Source organism: Pungitius pungitius, chromosome 21, assembly GCF_949316345.1.
Source record: "Pungitius pungitius chromosome 21, fPunPun2.1, whole genome shotgun sequence".
Taxonomy (NCBI): domain Eukaryota; kingdom Metazoa; phylum Chordata; class Actinopteri; order Perciformes; family Gasterosteidae; genus Pungitius; species Pungitius pungitius.
In genome coordinates, this window is record NC_084920.1 from 6,187,084 (window position 1) to 6,193,444 (window position 6,361).

The following is a 6,361-nucleotide window of genomic DNA, read 5'->3' on the forward strand; positions in this document are numbered from 1 at the left end:
CCTTGTAGGAAGCAGTGTGACATGTACCTGGCAAGTCAGACTACCATATATTAAAATGATACATTATAGAAGGCCAGAAAGTTGCCCATTTTTTGCTTCATTGTTTTTTAAAGAAAATATTTGCCAATATCTTTCCCCCAGCATTTTTCTGCCCTTGCATTTGTTTTGCAAAATATTGTTTTTGTTGCTTTGCAATTGTATTGTGATAAATGCTCCATAAACTAATTGCTGCTGCTGTAGTACCAAAAATAATTGCTTATAGCAAAGCCAAACCCTATATCAAGACACTATGTATTTTCCGATGGCTCCAAGTGGTGTATTCCAGCACACACGTAAGATTTTGCAGGATTTAAACTGTACTTACTTACTTAGGCACAGTCAACATGTATTAAAGCATGACACGCTAGAGAAATACAGATAATATACCTGCTCCAGTAGGAAGTTAGCAGATCAAACAGCAGCTTATCCGGCTGGGGAGCAGCCGTGACAATAGCTGTCCTTCTCTGGGAACCAAAGGTGGGAGAGTGATGGCTCTTGCCTCTCCCCATAATCTCTTATGGGCAGAACATCCTTGGCTGAATTCTCATTAATTGGACGTCATGGCTCAGAGTGACAGGCTGGGGGCTCACTGACAAATACCTCCCTGCTTGTTTTGCACCTAGTAATTGATGAGAAGAGGGGGACTCGTTTGAGGGTGGAAAGAATGATGTAAGATGGAGCTGACTGTAAAACAGGAACAAAAGCTGGGTGTTCTTTGACAAATGTGTTTGTGACAACTTTTACTTAGAGATTTCAAACACAATGCCACATTCTGACCTTATTATGCTATTTAGTGATTAACATGTGCAATCCCACACATTCTCTACACACATAGACATAACTGTATGCATGCAAACACTGTTTGTGATCATCCATCAAACACAACCTTGAGTCCGTCAAACTGGCCTGAGGCCAAAATGTCTTATATTCTCTGATTTCCATTAGGGACGAACAGGTACACCCGTATGTGACAGGAACAAAGCCACCGTGTCTCATTTTTCATATTTATATATGCACCAGAAAAGTTGGTGTGACACATGTATGGCTCCATACGGTGGCAGATTACCACTTTGGATTCACTCTTTACATCATTTACATTTCATTATGGATGAATCTCAAATCTTGGAATCAAAGATATGCAGACAGGAAGGGGAATACAGGTCTCGGTTCATCTCAAACTGAAAAACAGACTTACGCTTTAGGGATGAAATTTGGACATGGATTTCATGTTGGTGCTACGTCAGCTTTAATGATATAGACAAGAAACTAGTATAAAGCCAGTTCCACTGTCGTTCTGAGACTTTGGAGGATTTAAAGGTGACATCCTGTTATTTGCAATGTTAAGAAACTAAATATGTTTCTGCATAATTCTAGTTTCAATTATATCTTTGAACATTTCGGATCTCAGAAGCAAGGAAAAGGCTGGTTTTTGATCAAAGCAGTACTTCCCCTGTGTCCATGGAAACCATGTGAAACGTGGCAATGGTCAATTTGCTAGACCGGCACACACACACACACACACACACACTGCAGTGTGCCTTGAGTCTTGAAGTCTGCGTCAGCTTATGCTTTCCTGGTATTCTTCTGGGAATCCACACACTTTTTATAGCCAACAAAAAAGATATAAGGCAATTTTATTGGTTTGAATATGGTCCATATTTCAAATGTTGTAACTTAAAGAAGCCGGATAACACCATGGAGAACTCAGGTGGGGATACTTATATTATAGAGTCTCATGCTCAAGCAGATTTCACATGTTTTGAAGCTGGTTCATGTGATCTGATCAACTTTCCCTAGATGTTTTCATGAGGACGTTTTATACTTGATCCCGATTAGTAGAGCACAGCGAGAAGCTTTTTTTCTTCCGCTTTTGTGAAAACCACATTCAGAATCAAAGCAGATTTTAACCGGATATTATGTGAGTTAGTAGACCATTTCTACTAAAGAGAGAATAGTACAGCCAGTGACAAATTACTGTGTGATATCGACAAGATTTTGGGATGATATGAAATGCAATTTGTGAATGCTTGATATTAAATTAGTCCTTCAAGCCTGTGTTTTGACTCTAAGGCTTATGCAGAATGATGCACGATAGCACACGAAAAGATTGATATGGAAGCCAGTTGCCCTTACAGGACAGGACATTTTAAAGATGCTTTTAGCAATATTTGTATTTAAATAATGGATAAAATGACTATGTGCATGCAAAGGCAGTCACTTGTAATGCCATACCTAGTGGAGAGCCAAACAGAGCAGAAAGCACACTGAATATTTGATTTGCATTGTCTGTATTGGCCAAAAGCATGACTCCAACTGACTGCTAATGTGGCTACACATCTTTAGGATGCATTAATGAGGTAACGTTTGCTAAAAAGTTTGTGTTGGCAACTTAAAAAGGTGATAAATACAGTGTGATCTTGTTTCTGCGGCCACTTATTGGCCAAAGTTAAAACTTGCAGCTTACAGACGATCTGTAGACGTTACTCACAATATTCCTTTTGTAAATGTTTTCGCCAGTATGTGAATAATAGCTTGTCATCATGCACATTAAGCTGTCTCAGCAGGCCAGTTAGGACTGAAAGAACTTGGATGTCTGTTTTTACACTGGCAATAACCAACCTTAAGGGTTCTCTACATTCTGCATCGGCTCTGTCCAGTTTTTGCAACCTATTTCGATCCCTGGGGAAACTATTTCATGTGTCATAGTCCTCCGAGTTTTCTCAATATATTGCTATTCAGTTTATTGCTGTTTGCGGCTTGGGGAGATTGTAGGAATGTCTTCCCTTGGAAGGCGTTTGGGTGACGAAGAAGCTCTTTATTCATGGTTATAATCAGACCTCAAGCTGCTCTGTAACATTGTCAGTTTTACTACTCGCTGGCTGGGATACGAATGCGTTCTTTCAGCACAGCCTCGCTCAGTTTCCTCCCTGAAAACTCTCCCTTCCTGAACACCTGCGTTTCTAATTCTTTGTCCACATTCAACGGGACACGTTCCAGCTGACTGGGACTAAAAAAGACCAGATGTTTGCAACAAACAACAGTGACAGTTTTTTATTTCAATGGCAATAGAATCCTGAACTTGCATAATCAATTGAACACACAAGTTGCTGTAGCATTTATTTATTACTGTCTAATTTATTCCAAAGTTGCTGTTTTTGTCTTTGCAAACTTCTAGCGCTTCTTCTTCTGCTTTTCCTCGGGGAAGTAGAAATCATTACAAAAACTTTTTTGACTGACTGTTTAAAAAAAAAAAGTATCATGATTTTTTAAAGTCTGATATTTAAAAAAATTATTTCTTCAATGCATCATGGAGGGATTGATGATACAGCTGTGTTCAAGATTTTGAAAGCAGTGGTCCTCTTAAGAACATCTGGTAGTTTAGCTGGGGCATGAGAAGGTCCGCCCATGCAACGATGCAACCACATTATAATTCTGTACTGTCCTTGTTGTGAAATGCTTGGCTGGACTCTCTGGTGGGAGTTAATGCAGTTCAACCCTGTAGAACAATGGCCATCCTGCGAGGGGACAAGAGGCCTGAGAGGTCATCAAGCAATCATTGGTCACTAGCTTTACATAGAATCATTCCTATTTCTAAAATATGTGTCAGGAAGAGATACAACTGCATACCCCTGTATATCACAAACAGATGTTTTAGGGGCTGAACTTCTGATATCCCACACGTTAGAGAAGCGAACAGGACATGCCGTATCTTGCAGCTTAATATCCTCAATTGCTTTTGGAGTACAGAGTGTAATATAAAACTCATTCCCACCAACAAATCTCACCCACTTTTTATAAATATCAGTCAGCATCTGCATGATGGATCGGCAAATGTTTGTTACTTAAACTTGTCTTTTTTTCTTGTTATCCCAAGACGCTCTCCATTAATCATTGAGAACTGTTGAGACACAGAGCCGCGATTAAACCATGCTTTTGTTCTCATGATTAAGCCTGTTTGAAGGATGTGACAAGCAGGAGATGTGGTGAACATGTTGGTGGTCTATAACAGAACTCGGTTCTCTTTTCCTTGCCGTCGTGGTCAGAAGGTCTTAAACTCCGGAAATTAAAAAGGAATTTGAGTTGGTGAATTGGTGCGGTTCACCAACTCAAATTCCTCTTTGTGTAACATGTGTGTCAACTCCGAGAAACCAGTCACAAACATCCAAAAAGTCCACCACCACAACTGGAATTCAAAGTCAACCGGTCGCTGTACTGAAGTGCTACTTGATGAGGAGTGAAAATAAATGTGGTTGGAATGACGTCGAAGAGAGAGGGCCTCTCTCGGCTGAAGCCCCGCTCCAACGCTCATCCAAACCGACGGAGCAGAAATGGACCCGGGGACCCAGTTTCTCCCATGTGGCCAAACATCCTGCTTCGATGTGACGCCCTGTGTTACAGGCTCGGGTGAAGCCATCGGCGCGCTGTCCACGCGGAGGACGAAGGACGACAGAGAGGACCGTTGAGAGAGGCTTCCGGGTTATCACAGGTGTCATTAGATCAATAACTTCATTTGCTACCTTTCGTAAACCAACTCACATGACAAGACTAAAGGCAACGCCGCTTTCTTCTTTCTTTGTGTCTTTTGTCTTTTGAGCAGCCCTGAGCCCTTAAGAAAACATGTTTGCAACTGCAGCCTGTAGTTTATTTGTAATTATTGGACACTGCTATTTGTAGTAGTTTATATCTCAAACAGTAGTAGTGCATTTCAAGGCAGTCTGAAACACAATCATATTTTAGAAGTTCACGTTCACAGAGTCAATTAGGTTTTTTGTTGTTGGTTAAAACCCAAATCTTACTATAGGCTTGCTGGAAGAAAACAAAAGGTTATCAACTCTGGCAGCACGGAACAAACGCACTTTGGACAGCATTGTGGGACGCGCACACTTTATTTAAACGGCCTCCGTTGCCTTGACGATTATGAATTATTCAGCCTGTACTGATTGAACTTGTTGTCTTTTAGATGTTTTTTTTGGGAACATGCTTTGAGAATTTTCTATGCTGCTGATTTATGATGATGAATAATGTTTATGTTAGTGCCTTGTTGTTTTCTCCCACAAATGAGGTTCCATTGCCTCACTGTTATGTAGCTATCGCCGCATGTAAACATTGTTGCTGTTAATGCATACAGTCCTTTTAAGTTCTTTCATACAACACAGCGTGAAGGAATATTTCCATTTAAAAATGTGGGGTTTAGATGACGCACAAAGTCCGAAACATTTAATCTGTTGAGCTGTTGGTATGTGGAATGTGAGATAATGGGACGTAAATGTGTGTCTCAAAGAGGCTCTGGCTGTAGTTGTCTGGGTTCCTGTTCTGGTTGAGCTCGTACCTGGACCAGAGAAGCGTTGATAATGTTTGTGAGATCAGGGAAATTCAAGTAGGTTGGAGGCTCTCATTGAAGCAGAACCTCCTAGAGTCAGACAGACCGTCCAACTCTAAACAAAACGTGCAAATTACTTGCAGCCTCTTTTAAATCCCTGCGCATATTGTCTTGATTTCAGAGAAAGTCATTAAAGCTGCTGGCATTTTGAGATTGTCAAATGAAAAGTCTGCATTCCCTTTTTTTGAAAAACACTCACAATGTTTAATAAATGTGTGTGATTGTAGGTTTACTCTTAACTATGAAAGGAGGTTTTCCAGTGGTATTTTAGTCAGTTTGTTTGGGGAGGCAGCAGGAAAAGAGATACATGAGTCTCTCTCTCTCTCCTTTTGTCTGGTTAAAAAATGAGTCACATTTTTATGTTACGCAGCACACTAAATCATCTAGAAGTTGTTTCTAGATCAACTGTGCGCTACTTACTAAATGCTCAAAGTCCAAGTTTACAGTTTATTGTTAAGCATCGTCTGCCCTCTGGTGTAGAGATAGTGTTCCACCTTCAGTGTCTCCAAGTATTATTTCTCCTCAATTTCAAATGTTCACTAATGCTTGGCAGTGTTGTGAAATGATTCTTGATTTGTTCCCAGTTATAATCATTCAGATTTAATAGCCTCAAATTCAATCACCAACAGTTTTAATTCAAGCGTGTTACTATTTGTTATCTATTTAGTGTTTGTGATGTCAATTCAACAGAGGGAGAGGAAATAGTTCTGGAGGCTTGATCAGAGTGATTACTGGATTTTGACTACATGACTCAATCAACTTTGTTGAGAAAATAATATTTGTCAAATTGAATTTGCTTTTAAAATAATTATTCTGAAATTGACTGAGTTTCTTGATTTGAGTTTCTTTTATGTGTAGCCTTTGGCTTGCTGGTATTTGTATGAGCAGTTGCAGTTACGTGTAATATCCGGTAGAGGGAAGTGTTGTGTCACAAAACGCATG